Source organism: Dipteris shenzhenensis, chromosome 21 (assembly GCF_047967505.1).
Source record: "Dipteris shenzhenensis isolate YYH24624 ecotype China chromosome 21, Dip_SZ_1.0, whole genome shotgun sequence".
NCBI classification, from domain to species: domain Eukaryota; kingdom Viridiplantae; phylum Streptophyta; class Polypodiopsida; order Gleicheniales; family Dipteridaceae; genus Dipteris; species Dipteris shenzhenensis.
Window position 1 is genome coordinate 41,014,429 of NC_141616.1, and position 18,561 is coordinate 41,032,989.

Below are 18,561 nucleotides of genomic sequence, written 5' to 3' on the forward strand. Positions count from 1 at the left end.
CGCCTCCGTTCCTATTTCTTCTTTTTTCCTTCTTGATTTTCTCCATAACTGCCTTAGTCTTGCAAAATTAAGTCATGGCCATTCAATCGTGCTCCACCCATGCACTGTTGGATGATCGACATGTGGCACCCCCTCACACCCCTTCATTTCTCCCTTATTTATTACCAGGACCATTTTCACTATCGAAGTAAGAACAATAACAATAGTTTTTGCAACAATTGCTTGTGCAACAACCACTCTGGTTGCAATGAACCTGTAAAGAGGGCAAAAATATGCAATTTGTGCTTCTTTAGAATCACATTCACTACCGAAGTAATAGTTACAACAATTTTTGCAATAAAAGTATTATATTGAAGTTGAAGCAAAAGAGATTACATCCAAAGAGGTCCCATACTTCTCAACACTTAAAAAACACTTTCTTAGTGCTTTTTAACATGGCCAAGAAGAAAAAATTAAATCGCCTCGTAGGTTGGACCAGAACAGAATGTAAGAGAGAGAGAGAGAGAGAGAGAGAGAGAGAGAGAGAGAGAGAGGTGTTTTTTGGAATGGTTTGCTTCAATTATGTGGAGCCAAAAATGCTAGGCTACACACCATTACAACAATGCTCAGGTTGAACACCACTTATGAGTAGTTACCCACTTTCATTTCCTTCCTAGAGGAATCCCTTTGTTGTCTTGCACTTGCTCTAGGGACTCGATCTCATTATCCTTTAGGGGTCATGGAAACGTGGACCACTTATTGGCTACCTTGGCAAGCATGTGTGTGGCCTCATGGATTTTTATCACATCATTATCCACATCATAAGTGGCAAAAGCCTTGTCACATTTGTGAAACCAACCCTCAATGATATTTGACTTCCTATCCTTTATATGGCCTAGCTATTTTTCTAGCGTATAGTTAGGGATATTAGCCCATTTGAGTTTACTTTTCTTGAATGTTTAAACAAATAGATTAAGGTTCCCTTAACCCCTTTTCTTTTTCCTCCCATTTGTTACTATATGTAAGTGCATGAATTACCTTACACAATTCTTGTGTAAGTGCATGAGTTACCTTACACAGTTCTTGTTGATCTAGATTATAGCCCCTATGAACCATCTCCAAAATTTCTAATTCTCATTTTCTCAATGAGAATTAGAAATGTATGCAGTGGGAGTCATGTTGAGAGTTGTGGTACCATGAGCACATTTAGAGCAAAGGTATGAGCAAAGGGCAAGCTGCCACATGGCATGGAGGACATATCCCACATGTGAGCAAGCATATGGATGTAAGTACCCTCACCTATAAAAGGGAGGTTCATTTGAAGTAATATCAATAAGCACTTTGCACTATCTCAAGATTCTCTTTATGAGTCCAAGCTGATCTATCTTGGAACCTAATTGACTTGAGGTACATGTCATGAGCACTCTCTTCATCATGTTTCCACAGGTTTCATCCACCTTAGAGTGCTCCATAGATCTTGAGGCACACATGTTTTGTCATGGTATCAGAGCATAGGTTTAACTTTCCTAGTTTAGCTCATTAGTAGTTCACTAGGATTGCTCCCATTCCTAGATTAGTTGTAGGCACACCTTAGGAACTTATGTTTTTCTCATAGGTTAGTTTTAGTTTTAGATTGAAAACAAATTTCCATCTCTTGAGAGAGAAATTTTCCGTCCATCCATTTCATGAGTGTTTCTTGTGAGAAAGAGGAAGGTCTCGACTCTCCATTGAGAGAGAGAGAGAGAAGGGTAGTTGGTTCTTTGAGATGTTCTTTGAGATTGTAAAATTCCTTAAGATTCAAGAGACTCTTCTTTCGGTTCTATTCTCTAGAGTGAGATAGCTTAAGAAAGCTGCTGCAGATAATTTTGAGGTAAAGACCTCCATCTACATCCTTTAGTAAGTGCTCATGCAAAGCTCCTTACTAGGCTTTTTGGCTGAGGCGACACTCCATCAACAGTCTCTCAAGCCTCAAACCATCGACGAGCTCACGATCAGCCTCTTCAAACACAACTCTTAGATGTGGCAACGCTCCCCCACGTGACAGCCTATGAGCGAGCCCACATGCCTCTCCAACAGTCCATCGACGAACTTCGACCCTGCTTTGCACATCTTCAATATCATCCACTCCAATGAGGAGCTCTCGTGCAAAGAGACTCTCCAACAACGACGACTGTATGCCCACAGTAGCTCCAAATGCCGAATTCTCAAACAATAGCTCCTTCATCAACAACAGCATCGATAAGCAAGAATCCCTGTAGAGCAGCTCCAACACCATCCATGAGCTTCTACGCCTACCAACGATTGCAACGACTCTGAAGCAAGCTCTTCGACCAGCTTCAATGGCCCTCTATGATCTTCAAGGCAAGGCGGCCTCTACGAGCCTCCAAGAGCAAGAAGTGGACACGGTTTCTTGCTCTAGCCTTCAAGCAACGTGCTTCATGCTCCATCAGAACACACATGCAGCCGGCTCTTCACAAACAAGCCACTCCCACAAAGCCATGAACAACGGCTACAGTTTCTATTGGCACTACACAAAGCACCTGAGCCTACAACGATGGCACCCGAAAGAAAGAGCTCCTGTGAAAGGTAGTGTCTGACGATCAATTCAGAGAAGAACGACCCTCTGCATCACCTTCCTTCTCCAAAGTCTCATAGAAAAATGACACGTGGCAGATAAGGTAGGATTTGTGTGGGGTTAAGTTGAACCTTGGTTAAGCTAATGGTTAGGTTCAATTGGACCATGGTAAAATTTGTGTAACCATGGGTGTTTAAACCTATTTGGGTTTAAAGATTGCCACATGGCACAGTGCCACCTAGGCACAGAGGCCCTTGTTAAGCACAGTATGGAATTCAGCATGTGAATCCCTGTGCCACATCATCAAAGGTTCCTCTTCTTCGAAGACAAAAGCTTCAACAAGCCGTAACTTGCAATCAAGGAAGAATTTGGACACGCTCCAAAAAGGAAAAATGATCGTATTTTTGAGCTCTACGCGTTTATCAAGTCAAAATCATTGTTAGCAATTAGACACTGCCATTGAAGCAAAAATGCTCATGGTAAGAACTTTGCGACAAATGATACAGCAAAGCATGAATGCAAACATCGATGTCATAAGCATGCCGAAAGCACAAGTGCATGAGATGACCATAGCACGAAGCATGGCATCCACACAGAAAGCATTAAGGCACATGGAAGAACAAAGCATCATGCATCAAGCTACGTCAAGCGAAGAAGCAAACGCCATCGACATGAAGCATTGAAAAGCAAAAACCCTTGCCAACCTTGCCTATATGTTTGTAATATCACCTGAGAGTAGCTATGAAAGCACCCAGGGGAGGTATTGACATGTAAAAACCACACTTGACCACCTTAAGTAGCAATGCATGCACTAAGGGGAGGTGATGGATTTGTAACTAACATCTGACCACCTTGCAGTAGCCAAAGGATTATGGCACCAAGGGGAGCTGTTGAGAGTTGTGGTGCCATGAGCACATGTAGAGCAAAGGTATGAGCAAAGGGCAAGCTGCCACATGGCATGGAGGACATATCCCACATGTGTGCAAGCATATGGATGTAAGTACCCTCACCTATAAAAGGGAGGTTCATTTGAAGTAATATCAATCAAGCACTTTGCACTATCTCAAGATTCTCTTTATGAGTCCAAGCTAATCTATCTTGAAACCTAATTGACTTGAGGTACATGTCATGAGTACTCTCTTCATCATGTTTCCACATAGGTTTCATCCACCTTAGAGTGCTCCATAGATCTTGAGGCACACATGTTTTGTGAAGTCATGTTCATTATGTAAGCTGCTGTAGCAACTGCTTCAGCCCAATAATAATATGGCAGGTCTTTTTCCTTGAGCATGGCATGAGATACCTCTCCAATATGCCTATTTCTCATTTTCGCAAGTCCATTTTGCTGTGGGATATGACCACGAATATTGCTGCTTTATGCCATGCTCCTGCAAGAACCTTGCAAACTCATTTGAGAGGTACTCTCCCCCGCCATCTGACATTAGTATTTTATTTGTAGGCCTGTTTCTTTATCAACCATAGCTTTAAAAGCTTTGAAATGTCCAAACACTTTACTTTTCTTTTTCATAAAATACACCCAAACTTTTCTGCTGTAGTCATCAATAAAAGTGACAAAATAATGACAGCCTCCAATAGATGCAACTTTAGTAATCCACACATCAGAGTGGATTAATTCCAATGGCCTCTTACTCTCTTGAACATGTCTAGGAAATGGTTTCCTTGCCTGTTTTTCAATTTGAGACAGTGCACTCTTGCACTTTTCAGCTGTGCTACCTACAAAGATTTGCTCCCAAACTCCAAAAAGGAAAGCAACACTCATCCTCTTACCAAGACACAGTGAACTTGGTTTGCTTTCTTGAGCTCCTTACTACGAACCAAGCTCTGATACCATGTGAAGAGAGCGGGAGAGAAGTAAGGAGTCTCACTTGCAGCTTTCTCACATACACAAAGGGGGAATACACACAAAGGTGGAGGTTGAAAATAGTTTTCCTCTTCTTAGTTGTAAAAGCCAAAAGAATCTTAGTACAAAAGGAATAGGTGAACCCTATATGTGGGTCTCAAATGAAACTCAACTAATCTAGGTGGCATATTGACTGAGCCACTAACTAGAGTACATAAAGATAGCTGTCATCCAGCTATTATTCATGGGCGGTGTACCAACCGCATCTGCAGCTAACAAGTCGATGACATAAATGCACAACGGTCACCCTGGCATATCACGAGTGGAGCTCGATATCTCAATAGGCTTATCCCAGGATGATGGAATTTGATGGATTACATCTGGACTACCCACAAAGTTGCTATACCTTGACTCCTCCAAGCTCCCTTGTGCTTTGTGTTGATTAGAATGAGGTCTTTATAGTTTAAAAGTCCCATATTCTAATAATGACTATAACACATGTTTAGATTGCGTTTGGAGTTAGATGATCATACTTGCTATGATTTATCAACTCAATTAAATCTTGTGAATGTTCATAGCTAGGCAAATTTGACATTTACAAATTTACTCAACATGAATTTATACAAGTTCCAAAACTGCATGAATTTGTAGAAGTTCCAAAAGCAAACATACTTTATATATGTATTTAATATCATATTATGGAGTAGCATGAGTTTTTAGGGGACCTAATATGATGTAGAACATGAGACTCAAACCTTATAATTATTGTTGATTGCACTACTATTTATGCTATTTACATGTAAGATACAGTGATTAATTGATATCACAGAAGCCTTCAAAGGTCTACATTACTTTTATAGAATGGGTTCGAGTCATCAATGAGTGATACCAACAAAAGATTCTTATATGACAAACATAGTTATGACTGGCTAGAATGCCATTGAAAGAGATGGTAAAGGGTCCATATGCCATAAATTTTCTTGCAAAACATGGGTATGTGGGTTCACCATGTAAGACCTTTAAAATCGTGTAAATCCACAAGGGTGTGTCTTTCCTATTTTATATTAGAGCAGACTAGCTCCCATGCCTGCTAGTATCAATAGTATTGTTTCCACACAATGAGTAGCCTACCTAAAAGACTTTTCCACTAGATCACATTCTGGAGACTTGATCTTCAGCTCGCGTTTAGCTCCACTCCATTGCACAAAAGAGAAAAATCTAGAGTAAGTTTCCCAATAATCGTCCAACCTGCCTATCATAGTCTTAACATCCATTATTTAGGTATACTTCTCCCTATACCATTCATTAAATCCTTCTACTTCTATATAATGGATCCCTTATCAAAATCATGCTTATATCATAACAATAAAGGGTTCATAGTAATTGTAGCTTTACTTTTCAATCATAACCATTTATATTCATTAAGTTGGAGGCAAGAAACCATGAACTAAGTGGATCTTTAACATATATCAGTTTGTTTCTTCTTTCTATGATTATAAAATGAACTTTGTATTACAACATTCTTTGCACTCATAATAAGCCTTACATATGAGTATCAATAGATCCTATTAGCTTATATCTACTAGTTTTAAAACCTTGTTCACAAAACTTCTCCACCCTAGATTACATAGTGGACTTTCAGTTAAAATCATGCTTAATCCAAGAAAGTAAAGGTGTTTGAACATTATCTACAACATCTCTTTTCCACCATAACCAGTCTTGTCCCTTATCCTAAGATCAGAAGCAAACCATATCACTTCCACCAAACATACAAAACATATTCGAGATTATAATTCATGCGATGGGATAAACATGGTTCATAACTAGTTTGCAGCTACTTTCTCTTTCTCCATCCATAAAATATGAATAGAATATGCTAAACTTATTTATCCTTAAAGGACAACTATACAAACTTTAAATGTAAACTTCAAACCCAAAAAATTGTTCTAAAAACGTTAGGAAAACTATACATACAGAGTTCCCTTTTTCTTAAATAATAGTATTGTACGACATGTGGGTATCCTATCTTCTAGCTTTATCCCCACAATCCTATGGTCCTTTATCTGGGTCCTAGCAATGCCTCAGATCTCACACATGCATAGTCATTTTATTCTAACAAGACCCAAGCGTACTATCCATATTGATGTGCTATGAAATCCATATAGAATCAGCTAGAGAGAAAACATAAAGTGAAAACAAAAGTAAAAAGAAGATATGTAGCTCTGTATATTTGCATGCTTTCCTTTTCCAGTATCCCTTTTAAGAATCTACTTACCATAATATATATGGAATAGTACAAGTGCTACTTCCTTATCATAACTCCTTAGTATTTCACATCTTTCACAGGCTAGGCAAAGACCATTTAGGAAACCCTTAGCTCAAGTCATTTTATTTCCTACTACTCCTTATAATCAAGGATTATGCATCATTGAGGTGAGTTTTTGCTTTGTATTCAAAACAAACTATCACCCTAGTTAGTGTGAAGGCTTGTATATTTGCCACTTTGTAGCATGCAAGTGATTAGTCCTATTCTTGTACTTTTGACTCAACTTTCATTAGCAGGTTATGGTTCTTGCTCAAGTCCATCTATTTAAGGTATCCCTAATTATAATGCTTCAAAACAAGTATAACGCTCATACAAACAATTTTCTTAAGTCATTCTTTCCACCATACTACTCCTTATGATCAGGAGGAGGTATCTCTCTTTTGCTTTCGAAACCTTTTTTTGCTTCTAATTCAAAACATATACTTTTTGCAGGCCGCTTGCATTAAATTGAAAGGTTTATCATCTTACTAAGTGAGGAGATATGCATACTCATCATGTTGAAGCATGCAATCAACTAGTTTGTGTTTAAACAACTTGACATTCTTTAAAACGCTATGGCACTTGAACAAGTTTGTCCATTTATCGCATCCAAAAAATGAGGGCTTCACTTGCTCTTTTGTAGTAGAAAATCTCGACAATGGCAACATAAAATCACTAACAATGGCATTGTACTTTCACTTGTCAAATCAATCAAGCCTCAAGCCTCTTTTGGTTATGTAGATACTTTCCTTTGGTTGTTCATTTCTTTCTAGCATCTCATTTCCATTTCCATTATGTTTTCTATATTGTCTAGTCTTTCACGTCTTAGACTAGACTACCTTGCCTTCCATCTAGTTCCAACATGTGGTATATGAGCCATGTGTCTAGCTCTTTCCCTACTCTCCATGCTGAATCTAGAGGATGAGGGAGGCTCACAAATGGTAGCTATCCTCTCCTCCAAGATAGAGCTCCCTTCTCCTTCAACCCATCTTCCTCGACAATTGGCTTCTCCAACAATGAGCTTCTCCAACAATGAGCTTCTCCAATGACATTTTGGCTTCTCCAACAATGGATTCTTCAAGGTTGCCTAAACAAACCTTGGCAATTTTAGTTGCAGCCTCAACTTTCTGTCCACTCCAACTATCACCCTTTTATGTCCGCCATTCTCTGCCTAGTCACCATTTCTGCTTGTCCTCTGCTCGTTCTTTGCTACAACCTGCCCACCATTTTTTCTCCAATTTGCCCGCCATTTTTGCACCATCTCTAGAGACCTAGCCTTTTCGCTCCACCTACCTGCCATTTACAAAAGCGAGTCTACATCCGATTGCTCGCTTTTTACCCGTTTTTTTTCTTGTATCATTTTTCGCTCACCGTTTCCCGAGACACACAATGAGCTCCCTCTGTTTTACCTTATTGCTTGTGGAGAAGTTCTCGGGGGAAGGATTCCTTACTTAGCAAAGTAAGGTGTAGCTACTTCTCATGAAACAAAATGTATGGTATGTCATTGAGGATGATCAAGACTATGCTACAACAAAGTATTCTCAACAACTCAAGATATGGAAGCAACACAACACAAAGGCTATTGCCATTATCGGGCTTTGCCTCCTCGATGACACTTTGATTCGTCATGTCGACTTCAAATTGAAGGCCAAGGAAATTTCGGCGAGTCTTGAGAATCTTTTTTGTAACAAAATCACAAACTCCAAGGTTTTCTTAGAGTTGCATTTTTATAAGTTGAAAATGGAGGATAGTGATACCTTGAGTGCACATTTAGTAAAAATGCAATCGCTTGTTCAACAACTTTCCCGCCTAAAGTGACGAGGACAAAATGGTTGTCCTCATGAAGAGTATGGAAGGAGTCACTCATTTTGAGCACACTCTTGAAATACTTAGGCTTGCCATGATTACCTTTGATGATATGGTGACTCTTCTTCTCGGCTGGAACAAAGAATCTTAGATCTATTCATTAGATACTACAGAGGCTCTTGCCTCCACTAGCAAATGGAAACCTAGGCCTCCAGTAGCACATGGAAAGACAAAGTCATTCAAGCCCCTCAAGTGCACCTTTTGTAACAAGCTTGGTCACACGAAGGATAGACGCTACTAGAAGCTTGCCAAATAGCAAACTAAGAACCATGCCAGTTGGGTTGTGAGCTGCCACTACTGACGATGAAGATGAAGACCCTCTGACACAAGTTCATACTCTTACTGCTCAGATCTTGACATCTCTCTCCCCCTCCAGAGGATGATAGAGATGATGATCCATTTGTTTTCAAAGCATGTTGTATACAAGCCTTATATGGAGAGTCATCAATAAGTATTGTCCTCTTAGCATCATATCCAAATGTCATGGATATTTTTGCTAAGGGTTTGAACATAGCCTCAACACCAACCTTGTTGGGCCTATTTATCCTCCTGTTACTATAAGAGTAGCATCCCTATTGAGCTCATATCACGAAGAAATGGAGGCTTTCCTTTGCATATATTTGAAGATTTTCTACCATTTCAATGACATTATGCTCCATTGATGTTGACCAAATACCTACATTAATTTTTTGTAGCAAGATCCTTAGAAATTCAATGTACCTAGGTCGAAAAACCATATAACTATTGTGGCCATACATAGCAGACATGTGTATTAGTGACTTGAACAAGCAAAGGGTTAATAGGAAGCCATTCATGTCCAATATCACAGTCATCCTTGGCTTTGTGAAGAGAGTGGGAGAGAAGTAAGGAGTCTCACTTGCAGCTTTCTCACATACACAAAGGGGGAATACACACAAATGTGGAGGCTAAAAATAGTTTTCCTCTTCTTAGTTGTAAAAGCCAAAAGAATCTCTCTTAGTACAAAAGGAATAGGTGAACCCTATATGTGGGTCTCAAACCAAACTCAGCTAACCTAGGTGGCATACTAACTGAGCTACTAACTAGAGTACATAAAGATAGCTGTCATCCAGCTATTATTCATGGGCGGTGTACCAATCGCATCTGCAGCTAACAAGTTGGTGACATAAATGCACAATGGTCACCCTGGCATATCACGAGTGGTGGAGCTCGATATCTCAACACTCCCCCTCGAGCTCAATCCCAATTCCTGCACACCAAGGAGGTCTCTGAACTTGTGCAACTTGTCTGCACCCAATGCCTTCGTGAATATGTCAGCTACCAGATCCTCCATGCTGACATAAATGAGATCAATAAAACCTACTAGAACCTTCTCTCGCACACGGTGATAATGCTCCTCAATGTGTTTTGTTCTAGCATGATAGACTGGGTTATTTGCCAAGTGTATACTGCTCATGTTGTCACAATGACTGACAACTGGCCCATCTATAGACTGATGCATATCATAAAGTAGCTTATGGAACCAAGCTGTCTCACATGCTGCAATTGCTGCACCCCTGTATTCAACCTCTGTGCTCGACAAGGCAACTGTAGGCTGTTTCTTGCTGCTCCAAGTGAGTGCAGTACTCCCAAAAGAAAACACATATCCACTGGTAGATCGTCTATGAGAAATACTACCAGCCCAATCAGCATCAGTGTATCCATGCAACAGTATCTGATCCCCAGTCTCATAAAATAGTCCATACTACAATGTGGACTTCACATACCTCAGTATGGAGTCAGTATGCATCTAGCCGCATCCAAATGCGATTTCCTTGGAGCCTGCATAAACTGACTTACCAACCCAACAGCATAGCTCAAATTTGGCCTGGTAATAGTCATATAAATCAAACCTCCTACTATGCATCTGTACATAGTAGGGTCTTTCAGAAGCTCACTTGCATCTGCGCTCAACTTCACATTTTGCTCCAAAGGAACTGAAATAGGCTTACAGCCTGTCATCCCATATTTAGACAACATGTCCAATCCATACTGCCTCTGCAAGAGCCATATCCCACTTGTGGATCTAATCACGTCAATGCCCAAGAAATAACGCAGCTCTCCCAAATCCTTCATCTCAAACTTCTGCTTCAATAGCATTTTCACATGAAGGATATCTTCATCACTATGACCTGTGATGATCAAATCATCAACATAAATGACAAGCAGTGCTTCAATAGCATTTTCACATGAAGGATATCTTCATCACTATGACCTGTGATGATCAAATCATCAACATAAATGACAAGCAGCATAATGCTTTTCTCACATAAAGTGAGAAATCTGCCTTGGAAATCTCAAAGCCAATAGTGACAAGATACTGTTCTATCTTATCAGACCATGCATGCTCTTGGAGCTTGCTTTAAGCCATACAAGGCTTTCTTCAACCTACAAACAAACTCAGGATGAACAGCATGCACATAACCTGGTGGCTGCTCCATATAGGCCTTTTCTTGTAAATTGCCATGCAAGAAGGCATTCTTTACATCCATCTGATGTAAAGACCATCCCTTTGATGCAGCCATAGTAATGACTGCTCTTACAGTTTCCATCCTTGTAACCCAACTGAATGTTTCTTCATAATCAATGCCATATGTCTGTGCATACCCTTTGACAACTAATCTTGCCTGGTATGTGCTCACAGAATCATTTGCATTGTGCTTCATCTTATAAACCCACTTGCAGCTAATTGGATTCTTGTCTTTAGGCAAAGGCACCAATTCCCATGTAGCATTTGCTTCCAAGGCATCCATTTCTTCATCCATGGCTTTCTCCCATTTTTCTTTTCCCATGGCTTGCTCAAAAGAAGTGGGTTCTGGTTCGTGTATCACTATGACCATATAGGCATAGTGAATGGCTATAAATCCATCATATTTCAGCCTATCCATAAGATACTGAACTTTGAAACACCTGCGCAAAATAAACTCACTTCCAAGTGCTCTCAAAACATCCCTTATCTTCCTTACTCCAGGTGTAACAACAAAAGGAATACCCAACTCATCATCAAAGGCTCTGTTCTGAGCCACTGGATTCACCATCCACATAAGAGTGACCTGCATTCACATCAACCATGGGTTGATGTAATTTCTCTTTTCTCTTTCGTGATACTTGCATACCACTATCTGTATTACTTTGAGGAGGTTCTCGTGATCTCAATCTGCCTGCTGTCTATGGTGAAGTATGTGAACCACTGTTAGGGGACACTACATGTCTACTAATATTTTGTGATTGCTACTGTGAATTCTGTGTAGCATTACCATTTTGTGCATCTACATTATCAATCATATTTACTATTTATACCAGATGCTCATCTCATCAAAAACATCTCTGCTCACTGTAAACTTACGAGTAGAAGGGTTATAGCATCTATACCCTTTCTGCTGCAGAGAATAACTAATAAAAATGCACTTCTCAGTTTTTGGATCCAACTTGGATCTCAACTTATCTGGCACATGAACATAGGCAATGCAACCTAAAACCTTCAAATGAGAATATCTGGTTTCCTACCAGTATACCTCTCCTCTGGTGTCATGCCATGTATTGTTGCAGTGGGAGTCCTATTCCTTATGTAGATTGCTGTAGCAACTGCTTCAGCCCAATAATAATTTGGCAGGTTTTTTTCATTGAGCATGGCACGAGATACCTCTCCAATATGCCTATTTTTCCTTTCCGCAAGTCCATTTTGCTGTGGGGTATTACTGCATGAATATTGCTGCTTTATGCCATGCTCCTGCAAGAATCTTGCAAACTCATTTGAGAGGTACTCTCCCCCTCCATCTGACCTTAGCATTTTATTTGCAGGCCTTTTTCTTTCTCAACCATAGCTTTAAAAGCTTTGAAATGTCCAAACAGTTTACTTTTCTTTTTCATAAAATACACCCAAACTTTTTTGCTGTAGTCATCAATAAAAGTGACAAAATAATGATAGCCTCCAATAGATGCAACTTTAGTAATCCACACATCAGAGTGGATTAATTCCAATGGCCTCTTAGTCTCTTGAACATGTCTAGGAAATGGTTTCCTTGCCTGTTTTCCAAATTGCTGAGACAGTGCACTCTTGCACTTTTTGGCTGTGCTACCTACAAAGATTTGCTCCCAAACTCCAAAAAGGAAAGCAACACTCCTCCTCTTACCAAGACACCGCGAACTTGGTTTGCTTTCTTAAGCTCCTTACTACAAACCAAGCTCTGATAGCATGTGAAGAGAGTGGGAGAGAAGTAAGGAGTCTCACTTGCAGCTTTCTCACATACACAAAGGGGGAATACACACAAACGTGGAGGCTAAAAATACTTTTCCTCTTCTTAGTTGTAAAAGCCAAAAGAATCTCTCTTAATACAAAAGGAATAGGTGAATCCTATATGTGGGTCTCAAACCAAACTCAGCTAACCTAGGTGGCATACTAACTGAGCCACTAACTAGAGTACATAAAGATAGCTATCATCCAGCTATTATTCATGGGCAATGTACCAACCGCATCTGCAGCTAACAAGTTGGTGACATAAATGCACAATGGTCAGCTTGGCATATCACGAGTGGAGCTCGATATCTCAACAGGCTTATTCCAAGATGATGGAATTTGATGGATTACATCTAGACTGCCCACAAAGTTGCTATGACTTGACTCCTCCAAGCTCCCTTGTGCTTTGTGTTCAGTTATGTTTGGCACATCACCAAGATCTAAATTTACCTGATAGTCGCTAGCTCTTGACACCACTTTCAAAAGTGCATTGCTATTGAGGTTGCTTGAAGTTGTCCACAATTTTGATGGCATGTTTCTTGTGTAGTAGTTGTCTCCACTTTCTTCGAAGCATCACTAATTTCAACATCACCAAGATTTGAGTTGACCTCAAACTTGCTAGCTCTTGACTGGTACAACTTCCAAATATATATTGTGAATGAGGTTCCTTGCAGTTGTCCCCATTCAAGTGGCATATTCTCTTGCATATTAATTATCTGTATCTCCTTCCTTGCATCATTCATTCCAACATCGTTATTGACCTCAAAGTCTCTCTATCCTGATACCACTTCCAACAATGTACACCTTTCTGTTTCCCGTTTAGCATGGCACTATAGTCAATCTACTTAACATTGACATAGAATGAGATTGACACCCGTTCCAATGTCACTAGTGTCAGTCACATGAAAATTGGCACCAATGCCATTCTCCAAAATCTAACCTTCAGTGGGTGTCTGGGAAGGCGCCTTTCAAGGATTGACTGAGTTTTTGAGGTGGGAAATTAATCCAAAAGAAGTATGGAAGATAATAACCCATTGTTATGATGGGTTCTATGGAGGAGATTAGGCTGCTAACGATACTATCAAAATTTTATATCATGTAGGGTATTATTGGCTCATACTTTTAAAGGATGTAGTTGCTTTGCAAGGCATGCAATTTTGTCAATTCTTTGGGAAAAAAGGACCTTTCTAGCATGATCTATTAATCTCTATATATACTTTTTATACGTTGGGTGTGGACTTTGTGGCTCCACTTCTTGTGACTACAAGAAAGAAGTGGGATGTGGACTTTGTGAATCCTTTTCTTGTGGTACCATAAGAAAGAAAAAGTATATGATTGTTGCTACCGTGTATGTCACTAAATCGGCAAAAACCATAGAAGTTCCCACAACCAATGGTAAGGTGGTAATTGACTTCCTTTTTCACAGGATCCAATCAAATCTTGTACCTTGATGGAGATTGTTTCATAGCATTGTTTCCATTTTCTTAATGAGGATGTGGATCTATTAATGCCATGTAGGCCATAAAACATAAAACTTCAAGAATATACCATCCTACTCAAATGGGCAAGTTGAAAGAGCCAATGGAGTTTTGTGTAAGCCTAGGCCAACATGAGGCAAGCACACAGCTAAAGTCTCATTTGCACCATGGAGATCAGGCACAAGGATATCCTTGACCATAGAAAAGATTTAATAATTAACTATGTAGGTCTTAAGCTCTAAGGTCAAGGCACTTAGGTCTTTAAGGACTCAAGGATCAAGGACCATAAGCTCCAAGGACCAAGCTATGGGTGACACCAAGCTAGACGTAGAAACCTAATGGTGCTAGTTACATGGGTGGTCAGTGGGCCCACATGGAGCCAATATAGAGAATCTAAAGAGTAGCCTAGTTCCAACAATGCCAAAAAATAATACCTAGGGTTGCTATGTGCAAAATACATCACGTAGTCTTTTAAAAAATCACAGAGGCCATCATAATAGATGTCTAGAGTGGTAACCTTCAGTGGTGGTGTCTTTATTTGTGGTAGAGAAAATATGGTTGACATGGCAAAGAAATGCATAGGGATTTGTACAACGATGCTAAATTGAACACACAATGCAATAATAGACACACATAGTGATGAGGATGAGAGAAGACACCAGACTTTGGCTAGATAAAATGTGCACTCTCCATACCAATAAGATGAACATGATACAATATGTATTGAGCCCTAATGTGGGTTGCCCTAAGTTGATAACGCTTGTTCCCTTACATCCCCGTTTTGGGGATCTACATATCCTCACTCTCATATGGAGAATGGTACCCATGCCATTCTAATCTATGAGAGTTTGTGGAGAATGGCACTGGTGCCAATCTATCATAAATATTTTACATATGTTTCCATCCTCCTATTTAGCATGGCACTGTTGCCAATCTACCTAACCTTGAAATAGAATGAGATTGATACAAGTGTTATTCTCCAAAATCTAAATTATTACAATGTTAGTGCTATGATTCTCTATGTGAAAAATAGCATTGATGCCATTCATATGAATGGCACCAGTGCCATTCTACACAAACTCACAAAATCTAACCTTTAGTGAGCACTAGTGTGATGTCCCTTTTATCGAGCCTCTTCCCCTTGCTGTTGGATATGTTTACCTCAAATCTTTTTGCCCCCATGAATATTTTATGAGCTATCCTTGGCAAGGAGGACTTTCAAGTTTCCTATCGCACCATGGACTTGGCATTGGTAAAGTCACATGGTGAGCCTCAGCTTCACCCTCCCACATGTACCAACCACCAACCCAAGTAAACCACATGGATTATCCCCTAATAGGTATGTTCATTTATGATTGCTCTAACCACAAGTTGGACTTGGTGATAAAGGAGAAGTGCAAATGGTAGCAAGCAACATATAAATCCAAGAGGAAAGCCATCATGATCAAAGTGGATGAGCTAGCCAAGTATTAGGCTATTGCACTAAGGTAGAGGTAAAGAATGAGATAGAAACCTAGGAATGTAGTCCAAAATGCTTATGGATATCCACTCAAATGCCTTCCAAGACTTTCTCACTCACACCAACTAGAGAGCTCACACTTCAATACCTACTCTTCCCACAATTATACGAAGTTATAACCAAAATTACAACCTTTTTACATGTATCTCATATAGCCACTTTACTCACGAGCCCCCATTTAAATGCATCTTTTCTAAAATCCGATTAAAAATTATTATTCCTTGCAAAAAATAAATAGCACTTCCTTTTTACACCATCCAATTCCGAGTTGATTCCACAAAGATATGATCCAAAACATTATTTTTAATTGCCCTTGATTGCAGCATTTTACAAAGAAACTACACAACAACCATCTCAAATCCCAAATATAATTTGATATTCTGATTCATGGCAAAAAAAAATTATAGTCTCTTTTTATTTCATCTCCATCCAACACACCATTCAAAAGATATTCAATAAATATGGTTTCTGCAACATACACCTAAAATAACAAAGGAAATTTTATTTTTTTATAAACAGACCTCTACTATTCAGGATTGAACAAATGACGACTCAAAATTATTGGGATAAGAAGACAGTATATCGTTTCGACACACAGATCAAAAGTTATTCTCAATAAAAACCAAAACTATATATAATTTCCAGCAAACCAACAACCGGTTTTTGCAAAAACCAGTGTAAATATTACTGCGCATGAACTGAGTTTCGGTTTTGAACTGAAAATGAAGATCCTTCCTCCAAAATCTTCACTAGATCAATGGTTTGATGGTTCTGTCCTCTTTCCTTAGTGATTTAGCAACCCAGCAACCATACCTGTGTTGCTTTCAAGCCCGGAACAAAGAGATCCCAAAATTTGGTGCACTTTTTCCTGGGGCACTTTGTTACAGCCGCACACTCGATCGTTTCGTGAACCATCACTTCTAGCCTTCGAGCTACGCTAAAGATTCACCCTGACACAATCGGATCGTGATTTGGTGCATGAAGGGCCTTTCACTCTCTCTCCTTCATATGACATCGCCTCCGTTCCTATTTCTTCTTTTTTCCTTCTTGATTTTCTCCATAACTGCCTTAGTCTTGCAAAATTAAGTCATGGCCATTCAATCGTGCTCCACCCATGCACTGTTGGATGATCGACATGTGGCACCCCCTCACACCCCTTCATTTCTCCCTTATTTATTACCAGGACCATTTTCACTATCGAAGTAAGAACAATAACAATAGTTTTTGCAACAATTGCTTGTGCAACAACCACTCTGGTTGCAATGAACCTGTAAAGAGGGCAAAAATATGCAATTTGTGCTTCTTTAGAATCACATTCACTACCGAAGTAATAGTTACAACAATTTTTGCAATAAAAGTATTATATTGAAGTTGAAGCAAAAGAGATTACATCCAAAGAGGTCCCATACTTCTCAACACTTAAAAAACACTTTCTTAGTGCTTTTTAACATGGCCAAGAAGAAAAAATTAAATCGCCTCGTAGGTTGGACCAGAACAGAATGTAAGAGAGAGAGAGAGAGAGAGAGAGAGAGAGAGAGAGAGAGAGAGGTGTTTTTTGGAATGGTTTGCTTCAATTATGTGGAGCCAAAAATGCTAGGCTACACACCATTACAACAATGCTCAGGTTGAACACCACTTATGAGTAGTTACCCACTTTCATTTCCTTCCTAGAGGAATCCCTTTGTTGTCTTGCACTTGCTCTAGGGACTCGATCTCATTATCCTTTAGGGGTCATGGAAACGTGGACCACTTATTGGCTACCTTGGCAAGCATGTGTGTGGCCTCATGGATTTTTATCACATCATTATCCACATCATAAGTGGCAAAAGCCTTGTCACATTTGTGAAACCAACCCTCAATGATATTTGACTTCCTATCCTTTATATGGCCTAGCTATTTTTCTAGCGTATAGTTAGGGATATTAGCCCATTTGAGTTTACTTTTCTTGAATGTTTAAACAAATAGATTAAGGTTCCCTTAACCCCTTTTCTTTTTCCTCCCATTTGTTACTATATGTAAGTGCATGAATTACCTTACACAATTCTTGTGTAAGTGCATGAGTTACCTTACACAGTTCTTGTTGATCTAGATTATAGCCCCTATGAACCATCTCCAAAATTTCTAATTCTCATTTTCTCAATGAGAATTAGAAATGTATGCAGTGGGAGTCATGTTGAGAGTTGTGGTACCATGAGCACATTTAGAGCAAAGGTATGAGCAAAGGGCAAGCTGCCACATGGCATGGAGGACATATCCCACATGTGAGCAAGCATATGGATGTAAGTACCCTCACCTATAAAAGGGAGGTTCATTTGAAGTAATATCAATAAGCACTTTGCACTATCTCAAGATTCTCTTTATGAGTCCAAGCTGATCTATCTTGGAACCTAATTGACTTGAGGTACATGTCATGAGCACTCTCTTCATCATGTTTCCACAGGTTTCATCCACCTTAGAGTGCTCCATAGATCTTGAGGCACACATGTTTTGTCATGGTATCAGAGCATAGGTTTAACTTTCCTAGTTTAGCTCATTAGTAGTTCACTAGGATTGCTCCCATTCCTAGATTAGTTGTAGGCACACCTTAGGAACTTATGTTTTTCTCATAGGTTAGTTTTAGTTTTAGATTGAAAACAAATTTCCATCTCTTGAGAGAGAAATTTTCCGTCCATCCATTTCATGAGTGTTTCTTGTGAGAAAGAGGAAGGTCTCGACTCTCCATT